General features: G+C 39.2%; 1 protein-coding gene across 37 annotated transcripts in view; it reads right to left on the reverse strand.

The window, feature by feature from the left end:
• Window positions 1–18,210, reverse strand: part of LOC124880267 (receptor-type tyrosine-protein phosphatase delta-like) — a 622,546-nt gene that overhangs the window by 146,115 nt on the left and 458,221 nt on the right. The gene's annotated exons all lie outside the window — the stretch shown is intronic.

Genomic DNA, 18,210 nt, shown 5'->3' on the forward strand with positions numbered 1-18,210 from the left:
CAAGGGAATGGCATGATATGGCAGCCCAAACCATCACTGATCCACCCCCATGCTTCACACTGGGCATGCAACGTTTCTTTGGGGCTTCTCCACACTGTCACTCTCCCAGATGTGGGGAAAACAGTAAAGGTGGACTTATCAGAGAACAATACAAGTTTCACATTGTCCACAGCCCAAGATTTGCGCTCCTTGCACTATTGAAACTGACGTTTGGCATTGGCATGAGTGACCAAAGGTTTGGCTACAGCAGCCCGGCCGTGTATATTGACCCTGTGGAGCTCCCGACGGACAGTTCTGGTGGAAACAGGAGAGTTAAGGTGCACATTTAATTCTGCCGTGATTTGGGCAGCCGTGGTTTTATGTTTTTTGGATACAATCCGGGTTAGCACCCGAACATCCCTTTCAGACGGCTTCTTCTTGCGTCTACAGTTAATCCTGTTGGATGTGGTTCGTCCTTCTTGGTGGTATGCTGACATTACCCTGGATACCGTGGCTCTTGATACATCACAAAGACTTGCTGTCTTGGTCACAGATGCGCCAGCAAGACGTGCACCAACAATTTGTTGTGTGCATTTCAATATTTTCAGCAAAACTGTGCTCTTACCCTGCTAATTGAACCTTCACACTCTGCTCTTACTGGTGCAATGTGCAATCAATGAAGACTGGCTACCAGGTTGGTCCAATTACTTTGGGAACCCCTGTGCTGGAGAAACTAGTATTTTTGCTGTTGGAACTCCTTACCTCTGGATTACAGGTAATTAGTTCAAATTTACCTTAATAAAAATTGATAAAGTACAATATCACAACTTTGAGGTAAATGTTTGATACGATAAAGGGTAAAACACATATTTAAAAACAATGTACATCTTTTAAAATTATTTTTTAAGGGTAAAGTGTGAAGAACCTGATAACAAATAGAAAAAAACAGCTGGTATTGATCATCAACATTGTATGTGAGACAGGAATATATTGTCTGCTGTGTATGTATTTATCCATCCATCCACCCATGGATGTACAGCCTCACAATAGATATGATGATTCATTTTACATCATAATCTTTATTTAGATGTATCCATCTGTTTACAGGTCTAAACAATAGATTGATGATGAGGAAGCTTTAAAAGAGAACCTCAGCAAACATGTTACTAAGCAGAAAAATGAGCAACACACATACTTGCACAGAAAATTCAGCTTCCTTATAGGAACCTCTTACATCTCTGCCTTGAGTTTTTACAAAATAAAAAAGAGCAACTTTTTAGGTCTTTCTCACTTCAAAACGAGCCATTGTGGTGTGCAAATGAGCTGATTTGCAATGAAAGGGGAAGAGAAAAATCAGTTGGTTACCCTCACCTGCCGAGTATTTGGTGCATCCCTTGTTTGCAATAAGAATCCAATTTCTTGCTATGGTGATGTTTTCAAATGAGTATATACAAAAACACAAAGCCTATTCTATTTTTGTCTGCTTCTTTCTGCTCACTTTGTTGGAAAGGTAGCTTGTGTAGACGAAACGATCTCATGCTCTTCATTGTTCATGCTGCCATGAAACATCAACTGCACACTGAATGCTCATGTATTTCAGACTTGACTGGCCAAGTAATCCCATTGCAGCAGCTACAACATCAATCTATTAATTGCACTGTCACTGTGGCAATGTCACGAAGCACCTGCATTTTGCTACGGTTCACTGGCACGGCGTGTGAAGGGTGTTTGGATTTAGAGCGCATGCCAGCAGCACCGGGGCTGTGCCAAATGTAAGCCTAGCAGATGCAAAACAGCTGGCATTATGCTCAACTCACCGGCTCTAAAGACATGTGACAGGCTCGGCTTTGTTTTGAGAGTCTGTGTGAGGCGTGAGAGGATTGTGTAAGTATAGTAACCAAGAATGAGGTGCACTCCTTTGTTGTGGTCCACCATTGTTTTTATGGCATGTTAACTGCTCTGAGGACCGATAAGGAGGCACCAGGTTGACTGAAATACATTGTTTCATAGTGAGAGGAAATTCACTGAATGCCAGTAGGGTCCTGGCAATCAAATGAAAAGACACCCGATAAACTACTAGGAAGCAGTGTCTTATACTGTCTTCTGTATGACCTTGTTTAAGAATGGCCATTTCTTTTCACAATAGTTTATTCCTTGAGATTGTTCTTCTATTCGCAGCTCTCTAACAGCCTCTCCCCAGAATTGGTGGTGGTGTAAAAACAAGCCTTTACCCCCTTTTTTGTCATATTTCAATGTTTCAGATCATCAATGTTAGAATCAAAAGAGAAAGATAGTCTGAGTAAATATGAAGTTCTGTTTTCAAGTAATTGTATTTATTTAGGAAAAAAGTAATTGCCCCCTCAACCTAAAATAGGTTATGCCACCCTTGGTTGCAACAACTGCCACGAAGCATTTCAGTAAACCAACAGTGTTTTTACAACACAGAGGAATTCTAGCACTCTCATCTTTGCAGAATTTGTTTAAATCTGCTACACTGGAGGATTTTTGAACATTAATGATTTGATTAAGGTAATGCCATTGGATCTCCATTTGCCCAGTTCCCAAATCAACCCCAGACCATCAAACTACCACCATCATGTTTGAATGTCGGAATGACACTTTTTTGTTTGGCAAATGCTGTTAGTTAAACATCCAATTTATCTGGATCTGGCTGAAACCAACATATCATTTTTAATATACATCATTTAATTTCCTTTGTTGTTTGAGTTTTATTTTAAAAAAAAGAAAAGTAAAAGTGACCAAAAAACAGCAAACCAAACCCCGACTATCAAACTACGATTTACATGTTTGAATGTCGCTATGATGGATTTTTTAAATGATGTGTTTTAGACCAGATGTAACTGGATACACTGAAAGTTCCACTTTTGCCTCAGCTGTCCACAGAATGTTATTGTCAAAGGTTTTGGGGATCATTGAAATGTTTTTGGAAAAAGTGAGGACTGCAGTGCTTTAGATGTTTTTCTGGATGCTTTTCTGACCATATGGATGACTCATCAATGCATTCTTGGAGTAATTTTAGGAGGTTTACCACTGTTCCATGTTTTCTCCATTTGTGGAAAATGGCTCTCACCATGGTTCACTGAGTCCGGATGCCTTACGAATGGCTTTATAATACCTTCCAGCCTTATAGCTGTCAGTGAATTTCTTTCACATCTGTTCATGAATTTCTTCATATTAGGGACTTATGTTTTGCTTTTTAAGATTGTTAAGCCTACTTCAGGTTGTCAGATGGGTTCTGTTTCAGTAATTTCTTGATTCTTCACATCTGGCACTAATCAGATTTGGGTGTGGCAAAACATGTTATCACAGTTAATTCATTATTTAACAAAAAGAGGCAATTACTTTTTCACATACGGTCAAGTTGGTTTGGAGAAAGGTTTTATTTTCTCTGGTATTTAACCTGGCTATCATTCTTTGATAATAAATTGGGTTTAATGATCTGAAACATTTAAATGTAACACAAAAGCAAACATAAGACATCTGAAAGGCCAAATAATAATAATAATAATAAGAAGAAGAAAGTAATTGAATAGAGGTCTACACTTGTCTTCCCACCACCCTCTTCAGACGCCTCTCTGAAATTTAAGGTAAATTGCCTTGAATGCCTAATCTTCCGAAATCGTTCTCAATCACTTTGGGACCAATAAGTTTTGGAAAATGGTCTTATAACCAATTTTAGATTGTTGTGCAGTGCATGTTTGCTCTCTGATTATTGTTGTCTTGCCACCTTAGCATCATAATAAACTGCAGAAAACTGTTATCCCCCCTTGCTGATAATCACTTGATCAAATGCATTTAATTAAAGGCTCTTGGCTGCTGCAGACAACCCTATTAAAAGCAGTTTTTTACAACCTGATGCTACATGTAAGGCTGACCTTAAGAAAATCTCTACCCTGGTGCAACATATTTTGAATTGATTTATATCTTGCGTTTTTTTTCCCTGAGCTGAGGTCCAGATGACTATTCCCTGTGTGTGGAACCATAAATCCTGAGGATTGGACATCATGTTGATTATGGTTTTTGAAAGAGGCATTTTTAGTTGTTTTTTTTGAAGGACATCCAAATGGATTTGCAATTTTGATTAGAGCGCTTTCACTCTGTCAATATTCCTACACTAAAAGATGAATGCTGAAACATAGATAAATGACTCCACCATTTTCAAGCCAGTTATTTTTTAAGTGCACTTTGAGAATGAGGATGAACATTTAATTACCTTCATAGGGGCCCTGAACAACATGGCTGCATTGTATGTGATTATCTGCCTTTCTTGAGTGGGAGGGTCACGGGTGTGATGAAAATTGCTTGGCTTTTGTGTAATTTATTTTGTCCAAGTGTGAAAGAAATGACTGCAATCTATATGTAGGACTAATGGCCTTAAATAATACACTTGGGTACAGTTGCCGGATAAATCGGTATTCATGGAGGTAATAATGGGGCTAATACAACCTTTGGACGTAATTACACAGCACACTGTTGACAAGCAATTGGTTGCAGGAACTTACAGCAAAGGAGATGACAATGAGCTCTTTCTCATTTAGTTCAATCTGCAAGCAAGTAGAATCTTGGAAATCCCTGATTCTATTGTTTTTATCTTAAACTCCCAGTCTTTAGCCAACTAACTGGGTGGTAATTTAGCCCTGGCACCCTCCAATACACATGTGGCAAAGATGTTTTTTATCACATGCATTTGATGCAAGCTCTCCTCTTGCGGATATCGACACACGTTTTAAAGATATACTGTACCAGGACACGTTTTGAAATGAACGAGTGGAGCCAACAATGAGATTTCCACTTGAGCAGTGTCCGGCAGGATGATGAACGAGGGTGGCAGACCTGAGGAATTGTGGTGATTTAAAAGTTGGTTCAAACCCAGAGTCTTGTTCCCCTCTTGCTTTTATGTCATTTGATATGAAACCATGAACATGTACAATCTAGTGATTATGTGTATGTAATGTAGTGTGTACCAGACATTGTATGTGTGTGTGTAATGTAGTGTGTGTGTTTTTTTTTTTTTTTGGGGGGGGGTTCTGTAATCGTAGGGTGCAGCTATTTAGAGTACATACTGTGTGTTCATACATGCTTGTGTTGGTATGAGCAAATGAGCGAATGGAATAGACTCAATTTAATTCAAATTAGCATGCAGGCAAATTAAGCATAGGGATTTAATTTGAGCTGTTGTAAAAATTATAATTTTAGTACAGCCCGGGAGCCTATATGCAAATACAAGACTATTTTACAATAATTCATATTAGGCCAGGCATGCATAAAACACACATATTACTGCCTGATGTAATCTGGGGAATAGAGTATCATTAGCCTTTGGATTTGCTACAAGGTGAATTTGTTTAGTGGATATATGTACTGGGTGTATGTGCACAGGCATTTATTAGAACTCCAGCAGTTTATACATGTTTGTAATGTAGCAGGTTTATGGCATTTCACATGACTATTTTATTTCTGATTTATTTGAGCAGGGACAAGCGATAAAACAATGTTACATAAAGAAACAGCTGTCCTGCCTATATCCAATGGCTAATTCACAGGCCAAGTTCCTGGTTAGGCTGTTGGATTGGTGAAAAAACCTCAGTACTTAATTGATAATTTAGAAAAAATGATCATCACAGCCAGCTGTGGCTTTTACAAACTACAACCATGATGCTTTTTTTTTTTTTTTTTTTTTTTTACTTTTTTTGCTGCCTGCAGAGATTTGCCTGAACATAATTGGCTTTACGTTTCAGCCATATGCATAAAAAAGACAATTCTTAACAAAAAATGTCCCCCCCCCCCATCCACTGGCCAGAAATTAGAATTTCAGTTTTTGTTGTTATTCTGCATATGTCTAGTAAGAGACCGTTTTTCCAAACAGAGAAAACCATTTTTTTTTATTACTGACTGCAGTTGTAGTGCTACTAAACAAATTAGTTCTCATTAGGAACTGGATGCTTCTAAAATGTGCTTTTGCATGCAGAATTGGGGAACAATTAGTACATCCCATGATTTATTGGCTTTTAGAGCCACCTTCAACACAATTCATTTAAAGTAATTGTTCTCTTACGTTTTCTCTGATAGATTTTTAACACACGGCTTCATTTCAGAGAAGTGTATGGGCATGCCTTTTCCTACAACAGTATTTTAACCAGGTTAAACTCGGGACTTTGACTGGGCTTGATTTTTCTCTTTTTTGGCCATTCTGTTTCAAATCTGTATCTGGAGTCACTGTCCTATTGGTGACCTAGTTGGGATCAAGTTTCAGCTGTTGTACAGATAGTCTCACATTTGACTGTATGAGGTGTTTAAGCTAATATGCCATTTCTGGTTTTCACCAATTGTGCCGCTGTTCACAATGGCCAAACACCTCTACTTTGGTCTCATCTGTCCAAGAGACACTGTCCTAGAAGGATTGTGTTTCACTGATATGCAAATTTGCAAAGTGAATGTCCTGCTGCCTTATTCCTTTTAGAGAGAAGATGTTTTCTTCGGGGCCATTCTTGTTCTGCCGTTTTCTAACTGTGCTATTATGAACTTTGCCATGCCAATGGAGGCCAATAAAGTCTGGGATAAAGTTCTTGGGTTGTTTTCTGATTTCTTTGAGCACTGACAAGTCTGACCTAGTGGTAAATTTTTCCCAAGACAATATTAAAAGTATCCAATTTTTTAGTCCCATTCCATATTTTTCAATGAGTTAATGACTAATTATTTTGCTACATGTAAACCCCCACCGCCCAAAAATAGAAGTATGAGTTTTCATTATAAAATAGGGATGCATTAACATACTTTAGAGACAGATTTGTCTTAATTCTTCATTGTGGCTGTAACATACAAATTAATCTGCAGTCACACTACTCTGTTCTGCCTTTCTCGCCCTGCAGTGCATCAAGAGAACATCAATAGATGATCTGCTGATTTCATCCCATGTGGTCCACCTTTAATTGCTGGCTCTAAAGCACTCCTTGCTAACACATTCGGCAGGTATGGATGTTGAAAGTGCTTGTTCTGCTCTGGTTTGCCCATGAAAGAAACAGAGATGAGCTGTGGGTGCTAACTTCTTCATGCTGAGAGAGTCTGGGAAACTGTGTCAATATTCATTTGACATGTTAAAGGGAATCATGCTAGATCACTGGGGCTCACCATGCCATCCACCAGCAAAGTGAGTAATCGATTAAAGCGCCCAGGTTTGACATGGTCTAGCAAAGGGGCAGTATTTACCTAAAAATACAACTACAGCCTTTTTCATTGTTTAATACCTCTACTGTCATCTCAGGTGGTTCCTTTCAGCATTGCCTCCTAGTGAGAGGTATACATTTAATGTTGCCTCCTCTCAGCCCACAAGGGAGAATTATGCCCCTCTTTCATACCATTGCCAAGCCCAATTTGCCACACAAATTCAACATGGCACAACTGAAGTGTGGAGGAGGGAATGGAGTAGAATTGTGAAGGAACAAAAATGGTAGAGCGCAATGGCCAAAGAGAAAACAATTATCAGAGAAAACAAATTGAAAGTACTTCTCAAAAAGTGATCACTGCGCCCAATTCCCACACGTCACTGTTTGTGACACAAAAATGTGCAGTGCCTTTCAAAAGTATTCTCCTTAATTTGTTTTGCAATGTCATGTTAACCCACAAACTTCAATTTATTAGGTTTATACCTGATAAAAAAATATTAAAAAAAAACTTGTGGAGCATAAAAAAGTGGTGCATACTTATGAAGTGACAGAAAAATAATGGGTAGTTTTAGTTTTTTCATGAAGAAAAGTCTAAAAGGTTTGGGGTGCATATGTTTTAAGGCTAATGTTCTCTAATAAGTCTTTAAAGTCCTCACACTACTGCTAGATTTATAAAAGGGAGAAATCACACTAAAATGTGTTGTTTAGTAATTAGGTGACTTCTGATGGCAATTGGTTACATTTGATTTTGTTTAAGGGTGTCAGAATAAAGGGGCTTGAATAAAATGCATTCCACACTTTTTACAAAGTTTTACTTTTTCCCATTAAAATACCTCAAAGTTTATGGCTGTAATGTTGCAAAATTTTAAAAAAGTTCAAAAATAAATACTTTTGAAAGATACTGTGGGAGTCATTACTAGAAATCTTTATTGAGTGAGTTTTATGTCATTTTTTTTAAAGGGAGCCAAAAGATGAGAATTGCACTGAGGATTGTGCCATCTGTGGAGCAGGCAGACTCAGCCTCCAGGGTTACTCACACTCAAATGGACCTGGCACTGTTTTCTCCTTAGACACACTGTCAGATTTCAGCTTATTGAGCTCCTTCGTATATAAAGAGAAAGTCTGAACTTGTCTGGGATGGATATGCTTATGCAGCGGAAGAGCTGAGGAAATGAACGCTCTTGCGAGCTGCTGGATGGTGGCTGTTGCAGAGCATCCAAAATGACAGACCAAGAACGAAGCAGAGAAACAAAGATGCAGGCAGAAAAAAAAAGTACAGACAAAACAAAAACAGAAAAACAAAGAAAAAGTGAGAAAACTGGCAAGAGAACGATTAGGAATAAAAACAATGGATGGAAGCTGGGAAACCTAGGGGATCAGGCAGCACAGCAACAAAGACTAAACATAAATCCCACCATTTTTATGTATTATCAGACGTATTCCTGGCTAACGGAGGAGTTTTTGGCAGTACCGGCACATCTCACCCAGATGACACCCTCACCGCCCAAACCTAGACACCCCTTCAGTCAAGAACAGACAGCCGCCGCCACAGCTCCCCTCATGCGACGTTTGTTTTGGCTTGGAAAAGTTGAACCATCACAGCTGTTTAAAGGAGTGTGGGGGTAACGACAGCTGCAGGCGGTCAGACAGCTAAAGAAAGGAAATTAGCCGCGAGTTTTGGAAAGGACTGCCAAGTACAGTTGTGCAGCTCTGTTACAGTTGGGCTCAAATGCTACCGAGGAATGTCTGAATGGAGGCAGCTGTTATGTTAATTCAAACTACAATCTGGAACATGAACGTTTCAGAAGATATAACTTCCTCCGTAACATACCTTATATTATATAACATCATATATAAAAGTATTTGCCCATCTGCTTTCACTTACATAAATCAGTGGGAAATCACACTCTTAATCCATACAGTTTAATATGATGCTGGCCAGCCCATAGCAGCTATAACAGCTTCAATTCTTCTGAGATGGCTTTACAGAAGGTTTAGGAGTGTGTTTTTGTGTTTTTTTTAAACCATTCTTCCAGAAGTGCATCAGTGAGGTCAAAGTTTGTCCACACCAACCGTGCACATCCATGTCTTTCTGGACCTTGCTTTGTGCACTAGACCAGAGTCATGAAAGGGAAGAAAAGGAAAGGGCCAACCCAAAAAGAAAGTTGGGAGCATGAACCTTTCCAAATTATCTTGATGTGCTAAACAGTTAAGTTCCTTCCACCTAACTAAGGAGCTGAGCCCAAATCCTGAAAAACACAGGTGACACAGCCAGGCAAGTGCTATTCTCCTGATAACTGCCAAACCCAGGAAGAGAGGCTGAAAGATGATTCGTCACTCTAGAGAATACGTTTACACTGCTCTACAGTCCAGTGGAGCCATGCTTTATACCCCTGTATGGCTTGGGTGCAGCTGCTATGCCACAGAAACCCCTTCCAAGAAGCTCGTTATGCACTGTTCCCGAGCTAACCTGAAGGCCACATTAAATTTAGAGGTTTGTAACTATTGAATCTGCAGAAAGTTGCCAAATACGCACCTTGGAATCCTCTGAACCCACTCTATGATTTTACATGACCTACCCATTTGTAGCAAAGTTGCTGTCATACTCAATTGCTTCAACTTTGTTATAATACCACCAAAAATTAACCGTAGAATATTTTGTTGTAAGAAAATTGTATGACCAGACTTATTTTACAGGATCCTATCACTGGAATTCATTGAGCTCTTATGAACAACCCTTTCAAATGTTTCTAGAAAGCAGTCTGCATGTCTGGGTGCTGGATTTTTTACACTCGTGGTGGAAAAGGTGATTGGGACACCTCAATTTAATGATCTGGCTTGGTTAGAGAATACTTTTGACAATATAGTGTAGAACACCTTGTTTGAAAAGTTCCCAAAATGTCTACAACCATGTCTATAAAGCCCCAGGGCAGCACATAAAACAAGGACTACACTGTAATACTTTGGTTTTTCTCTCCTGCTGAGAGACATATGTAGCGGGAGGAAAGGGAAGAAGAAAAATAAAGCTCATTTGAAGAGATTGCAGGGGACATTTCTCAAGCACAAAGTTAAAAATTTCGCCCATCCATTTCACTTTGCGTGGCTTCGTTGTATATGACCTTGGGTGAATGATCCCTTCAGTCAGTCGGAGACATTTGGCTGAACCAAGGGGGGATTTTCAGTCAGTGCAAAAGGGAGCAATAAAATTTTTATTCATCTCACTATAGAGCTAATGATTCATGGATCTTCCTGTTAAAAAAGGAGGAGGATGTGGATGTGGATGTGCGGGGTGGGGGGGTCTTTGGTGTAGGACCAAAGCTCAATGAGGTTTGAAAACAGTTGTCACACATCAGTGAGCAGGTGTCTGATGTCGAGTAACTCAATTCAGAAGATTTCTCATTGTGATATTCTTGGCTCAGGCCGGAACAAAAAAAAAAAAAAAAAAAAATGGGGTTGTTAGAAAATAAAGACAGGAGCATATTTTGAGCTTCAGTGAGATGAGAAGTTTGGTCAGTGTGAAATATAGATGAGTTTAAAGAGAAAAGCACATATAATGAGCACTACCAGCTACACTCATTTAAACTAGAGCAGGGGTGATATGAGATTTGTAGCAGAAATTCTCCGTTTGAACGCTCTTCTCTAATATTTACCAACCTGTAAAAGAGTCTCTTTTTTAATTAACATTTTCCAAAAATCTTTTTTTTTTTTTTTATAACAGGGATGTGCTCGTTATAGATATACCAACGTTATAAGCTACAACAGCTTAAATGGTTTCAAATCAGATGAAATGTTCTGCAAACTGTTCCTACGGTTTAAAGTCCTTTCAATCAGGTGCCAGAGAAAATCCTGGAGAGACCAGAGTTTTCTCTGCCTGTAAGGAGCATACAGTAATAACTTCTCTCTAATTGTGTACGAAAATCATGGACAGTCAGGGTGTGGAAACTAAAGAAGTGCCATCCAACACAATTATTAAGGTAACTCTGTTTTAAAACTACACTTTTCAAGTTTTTAAGCAAATACTGCTCGTCTGTTACCAACTGCTTGCTCGCTGCAGGAGCAGACAGGCTGACTAAACCAGCCAGTATCATTTTTTTATATTCCCAATTACTGCTGCCACTACTGAATGTTTTAGTAATTGTGTCAAATAATCCACCAATTAAGTGAATATACATGTGCTACACCAGACATCCCAAACCCTTTTTTCTTGTAGCCCTCAACTTACAGTGCCTTGCGAAAGTCCTCGGCCCCCTTGAACTTTTCAACCTCTTGCCACATTTCTGGCTTCAAACATAAAGATATAAAATTCTAATTTTTTGTGAAGAATCAACAACAAGTGGGACACAATCGTGAAGTGGAATGAAATTTATTGGATGTGTCAAACTTGTTTAACAAATAAAAAACTGAAAAGTGGGGCGTGCAATATTATTCGGCCCCTTTACTTTCAGTGCAGCAAACTCACTCCAGAAGTTCAGTGAGGATCTCTGAATGATCCAATGTTGTCCCAAATGACTGATGATGATAACTAGAATCCACCTGTGTGTAATCAAGTCTCCTGCTCTGAGATAGTCTCAGGGTTCTGTTCAAAGCACAGAGAGCATCATGAAGACCAAGGAACACACCAGGCAGGTCTGAGATACTGTTGTGGAGAAGTTTAAAGCCGGATTTGGATACAAAAAGATTTCCCAAGCTTTGACTATCCCAAGGAGCACTGTGCAAGCAATCATATTGAACGGAATCTTCCAACAAGACAATGATCCAAAACATAAAGCCAAATCTACAATGGAATGGTTCACAAATAAACGTATCCAGGTGTTGGAATGGCCAAGTCGAGAATTTGCGCATTTGGATCATTATCATATGTTTTGCATATTCATGAAGGCAGACATGATAAAAAGTTTGTGCCCGCAGTTCCGCTGATTTTGCACACGCAATCCGATTACCACGTCATTTGTAGATCAGCTTTGCTGACACAAACAAGTTTGCGTGCGGTTTTGTACACACAAATCTTTTGATGATTGGGCCCTAAGTGTTTAAAAAGAAACAAAGGAAAACGTACCTTTTTCTATTTTCTGTCCAAGTTACCTATGGGCATACAGTTAATGTTTACTGATGCCACTTTTCCACTGGCTGGTTTTAGGCGGTACTGCCCAGCTCCACTCGACCTGGTATGGTACTTCCACTGACCCACTGGCGCCTCCAGTCATCAGTGTAGTGTGCTGTGCTGCTATTAAGGTTACTGTTGGACATTGTCACATTAAAGTAATCTGCGTGAAGTGATAAAAAATAAATAGAAAGTAAAAACATAGACTAAATACTAATAACGTTTGTATTATTGTATATGGAAGAATGCAAATGGGGTCCTTAACATTATTGTTCTCTCTCTTGAGTTTTATTAAGTTTTCCCCTGCAGTAAAAACCTTTTAATTTCTACTGGTCCCATGGTCAATCAGTCAACAGCAGTCAGTTCATGTCACATGTGGACCCTGGTCATACCTTCCCCTGAGCAGGGACCAAAATCTAGGTATCGTTACGAAAAAAAACAGTAAACGCTCGCAAAACGAGTTGAGTAGGGCCAAATCGAGCCAGTGGAAAAGGCTCTGGTCCCATTGGACTTGGTGGTCGACTCCTTCTGGTGGTCTGGTGGATTTCCATTTTGTGGATCTAGTTTGCAGCTTTTCTCAACTTGCAGTTTTTTTGCCATTTGCAGCATTTTGCTTTTGCATTTGTTTTATAACTTGCAGTTGTTTTTTTGTGTTTTTGCATCATTTATGTGCAGCTCTAGCCGTTTGCAACTGCTGGCCACCGTACATTTTCCCTCATTCTCCATTACAACTAATGTAAACAGAAGCATGTTTCCACAAAAACAGTGGCAGTCATTGTAAGGGACATCAACAAGCCATCAGAGAGATTTTGCTTCAGGGCATTTTTTCCAAATCGAGTCATTAAAGGTATTAATTTCAGTACTGCTCAAAATGTTGCTCTATGAGGAGAACAACGCCAGAAAGTACCTTTACTTAAAAACTACCACAAAACAGTTTTTATTCAATACATACGCTTAGGTCTATGTACAGGGGTTGGACAATGAAACTGAAACACCTGGTTTTAGACCACAATAATTTATTAGTATGGTGTATTGCGGCCAATACAGCGTCAATTTGTCTTGGGAATGACATATACAAGTCCTGCACAGTGGTCAGAGGGATTTTAAGGTGGAGGAAAACGTTTCCTGACTCGCTCCTCCAAAACACCTTAAAGTGGCTCAATAATATTTAGACCTGGTGACTGTGCAGGCCATGGGAGATGTTCAACCTCACTTTCATGTTCATCAAACCAATCTTTCACCAGTCTTGCTGTGTGTATTGGTGCATTGTCATCCTGATACACGGCACCGCCTTCAGGATACCATGTTTGAACCACTGGATGCACATGGTCCTCAAGAATGGTTCGGTAGTCCTTGGCAGTGACGCACCCATCTACCACAAGTATAGGGGCCAAGGGAATGCCATGATATGGCAGCCCAAACCATCACTGATCCACCCCCATGCTTCACTCTAGAGGCTGACATTTTTTCGGGAATCCCACGGGACAGGAGACACCATTAGTAAAGATCACGTGATTGGGACGGTACAGGATTAATAATTAACGGGAGCAGACGGGAGCAGGAGCTAACCAATAGGAGGGAAAATAAACTAGGATCAATTGTCCTTGGAAATGTAAAACTGAGACTTTGTTATAAAAAAAACTTGGATCGACGCCGCCATTGTGTAGTTTTTTTCCAAGATGCCTATACTGTAATGCGAGTCAAACGAACTACACGACCCACAAGCCAACAGTGCTTCTGCTCGATGTTTTCCACCTGCGTTCAGGATGGAGGGAGCAAATGCAGGTGGAGAACTGGACGTGGTAAAATTGGATTTGCAACGTAAAGTCAGAAGTAAGGACTTATCTATTAAACTCATAGAGCTGACAGGAAATTCATCAATATTACCGAACTTCAGGAGAGTTGAATGTAGCGGTGTTAACACACAGTATGCTGCGTGTAAAATGTATTTAGTCGTAATCAAGTTCACCAGTGATTAAGGGACATTTGTAAGACAAATTCTGCATTGAATCACCCCATCATTTGTCAAACCAAAAGCACCATCATGTGTCAAGTCTCATCTGACCAACAAAATTGCTGCATGTGCACAAAAGACTTAAGAGCCTTTGCCACAGAAGAGGGGAAAGGTACGGAGCCCGCGAAGGGACATGGGGAATTTTTAATTTTTTTTCCCCCACGCAATACTTTTGCGTTTGGCATTTTGGAACAGCAGCACAGATGACAAACTGCTCATAAAACAAACAGCACTGATATGGCATTGATATGGTTTAACCATGCAGGTTAACATGCAGTAAACAATGCGATGAAATGCTTAGGATAAGAAGAACCGTTCAAATCACGATAAAAAAAAAAAACACTAATGGCGTACAAACATAAGTACACATCATGCAGCAGTAATAAGCAAACAAAGTGTCACAGATGTGTTTTCGTGCAGTATTATGGTCCAGAGTTCAGTAGTTTGTTTGACAGCTTGTGGATAAATACTGTCTTTTAGTCTGATTTTAAGATAATTTTATTTAAGGCAGATTTCAAAATAAAACTCAATAAATCTCAAAACGGGTATAGTGTTTGTTTCATTTTTGCAGTTATATGGTTTGAAAACTATCCCACAAAGTATTGCGAAATAACGCAAAGACTATTGCGTGAGAACGCAAAAAGTATTGCGTGGGGACGCAAAAGAGAAAAAATTCCCCCATGTCCCATTGCGGACCTCGTTGAAAGGCTTCATCATCAAGGGAAGATATTAAATAAATATGTTGTGAAATAGAAAAAGATTTAATGTACCATTAAATGTACAATTTATTTAATACATCATTAAATATTAAGTGTACCACTAATTACGTCATGTCATCTTTAAAATTATACTTAATTATTCAGTGGCATATTTAATTGCATAATAGTCCATTTCATGATATAATGGTACATTTATTGTTTCTAATGATGTATTAAATAAATAAATGGTACCTTTAATTTAACGATACATTTAATGTTACATTTATTTAATGTTACATTTACTTCACTTATGGGACATTCACAACATTTATTTATTTTATGATGATTTTATTGTATTAATTTTGTCCAGTTTGACCCTCCATTCTTGACGCCTGTTTTGTAGGTCATGTCAGAATTTGAATCAGGTGTTCTGGAGCAGACACACATCTAAAACTTGCAGGGAATGGGTCCCTGAGGACCAGGGCTGTGAACCATTGAGGTACAGTTTCTAAATTGTGAAGGTAATGTCTTTTTGCACTTTTGTTCACCAAGTATAGTTCTCTTGCTAGGTGCATTTTTCTTTCGTTTCAGCAACTTGAAACATAAAAGTAATGTCATTGTTCAAAGGAAACAGTCACTTAATAAATGAGTAAAATACAACTATGTAAATTTTGTTTATTCAGCTAATATAGGCATGGTCTGTTTCCTTGTTTGATATTTTATTATTTCTTCATTATTATTCTTTTTACTTTAACTGGCCTTTACTACAGCTAAAAACAGGGACCTAACTGGTCCTTCAAACAAAGAAATTGCCAAACGACTAAATGAAGAAAACAAAAATGGGAGTGGCACAGGAGTGGGAGTCGTTCCGAATGGGAGCGGGATGGGAGTGGGAGTCAATTTACCAGGAGTGGTACGGGACAGGATTTTTTTCGTTATGCTGGCCTGGGATTGGGATGGGACAAGAAATTTTTCTGTGGGAGCGGGATGGGACAGGAGAGAAAATCCACTCCCGTGTCACCCTCTACTTCACTCTGGGCATGCAACAGTCTGGGTGGTACGCTTCTTTGGGGCTGCTCCACACCGTAACTCTCCTGGATGTGGGGAAAACAGTAAAGGTGAACTCATCAGAGAACAATACGTTTCACATTGTCCACAGCCCAAGATTTGTGCTCCTTGCACCATTGAAACCAATGTTTGGCATTGGCATGAGTGACCAAAGGTTTGGCTATAGCAGCCCGGCCGTGTATATTGACCCCGTGGAGCTCCCGACGGACAGTTCTGGTGGAAACAGGAGAGTTGAGGTGCACATTTAATTCTGCCGTGATTTGGGCAGCCGTGGTTTTATGTTTTTTGGATACAATCCGGGTTAGCACCCGAACATCCCTTTCAGACAGCTTCCTCTTGCTTCCACAGTTAATCCTGTTGGATGTGGTTCGTCCTTCTTGGTGGTATGCTGACATTACCCTGGATACCGTGGCTCTTGATACATCACAAAGACTTGCTGTCTTGGTCACAGATGCGCCAGCAAGACGTGCACCAACAATTTGTCCTCTTTTGAACTCTGGTATGTCACCCATAATGTTGTGTGCATTTCAATATTTTGAGCAAAACTGTACTCTTACCCTGCTAATTGAACCTTCACACTCTGCTCTTACTGGTGCAATGTGCAATCAATGAAGACTGGCTACCAGGCTGGTCCAATTTAGCCATGAAACCTCCCACACTAAAATGACAGGTGTTTCAGTTTCGTTGTCCAACCCTTGTATATATCAAAATACTTAATTAGTAAAAATAACATCAGTATAACTATATTTGAGCAACTGTGGGACGAATTGTTGCTGTCCTGTTTTATAAACAGTAATAAGATCATATTGTACATGTTTGTTTAAAAGTTTTATCTTAATACCGAGAAACCATGGTAATTTTCAAGGTGATCATACTTTATGTTTCATACCAGCCCAGGCTCCGTATTATACAAAATGTTTTCTGTAAATTATTTCACCAACTTCACTGTCAGATACCTTTTTTTATCATGGAGTCTAACTTCCTCTCTCGCCTTAAGTCTCGCCTGTATAAAAACCTTTTCAACTCAAAGGATTAAAGCAATAAATTACATATATTCTTGTATATGTAATTTTAGGGCAGTTTCGTGTGTTTTCATAATCTGTATTTGCCATTTTACTGTCTCCGCAAAAACAGAAAAAAGGAAAATTGTAAGAATTCCTACAGAAATATACCACATCTGTTGCCGACTCTGATATTGCCAATAAAAATCAACTAAACTGGCTCACAGCCTTCACTCTAATGTAAATGAATTAACAGAGCACTGCTAAGGTATTTAATGTGTTTACTGGGAATCGTCAGCGTTACAAGCGCTTTTTTTTTAAATCTTGACAAACACTTTTAGTTAAATTAATTTACCATACCTGAAGAATTTTAAATGTCTTGTTTCATTACAAGCAAGGAGTGATATTAATAGTGTTTTAAATCAGCTAAAATCAATTATGAAGGTTAATTTTAGGCTTTTCTTTAAATTATATTTTGAGCCAACAAATAAGAGTATATAAATCCTTGTTGATTCTTTCTTTAGTGCAGATTGTTAAATTTTTTTTGCAAATGCGAGGATGCTCACAGATTCTTCGATGAAGTCGCTCTTTTGTGATCTTTCTATATCTGGCCTTCTGTCATCTCACTCTCTTTGCAGACTAGTTGACCATTTTCTGCTGTAGAAAAACATCCCCACAGCCTGATGCTGCCACCACCATGTTTCTTTGTAGGAATGGTCTGGCAGGGGTAGAAGAAAGCCTTTTTTTTCTCCAGATATGATGCTTTGGAGTTCAAGCCTAAAATATATATTTTAGCTTCATGAAGGAAGATAAATTTGTTTCTGCCGATCTGAACACCTCTAAGCTGATTTAGAGATCAAATCAAGTAGGCTGTCATGTGCCCTTTAGCAATAAGTGGCTTCTCTCTGGCTACCTGACCTGAAAGGTCTGATTGGCAGTGTGCTAGCAATGGTTGACCTTCTTAATGGTACCGTCTCCACTTGGGGAGACAGAAACTCTTCCTTGGTTGGCAATAAGGTGGTCCCCTCTGACCATGGCCATTCCTCCCTGATCACTCAGTTTAGTAGAGCAGCGAGATCTAGGGAGGGTCCTGGTGGTTCCAAACTTCTTCCATTTCTAAATAATGGTACTTTTGGCGATGTCCAGCACCACTGAAGGTTTTTCT

This window comes from Girardinichthys multiradiatus, chromosome 14 (assembly GCF_021462225.1).
Source record: "Girardinichthys multiradiatus isolate DD_20200921_A chromosome 14, DD_fGirMul_XY1, whole genome shotgun sequence".
In the NCBI taxonomy this organism is placed as follows: Eukaryota; Metazoa; Chordata; class Actinopteri; order Cyprinodontiformes; family Goodeidae; genus Girardinichthys; species Girardinichthys multiradiatus.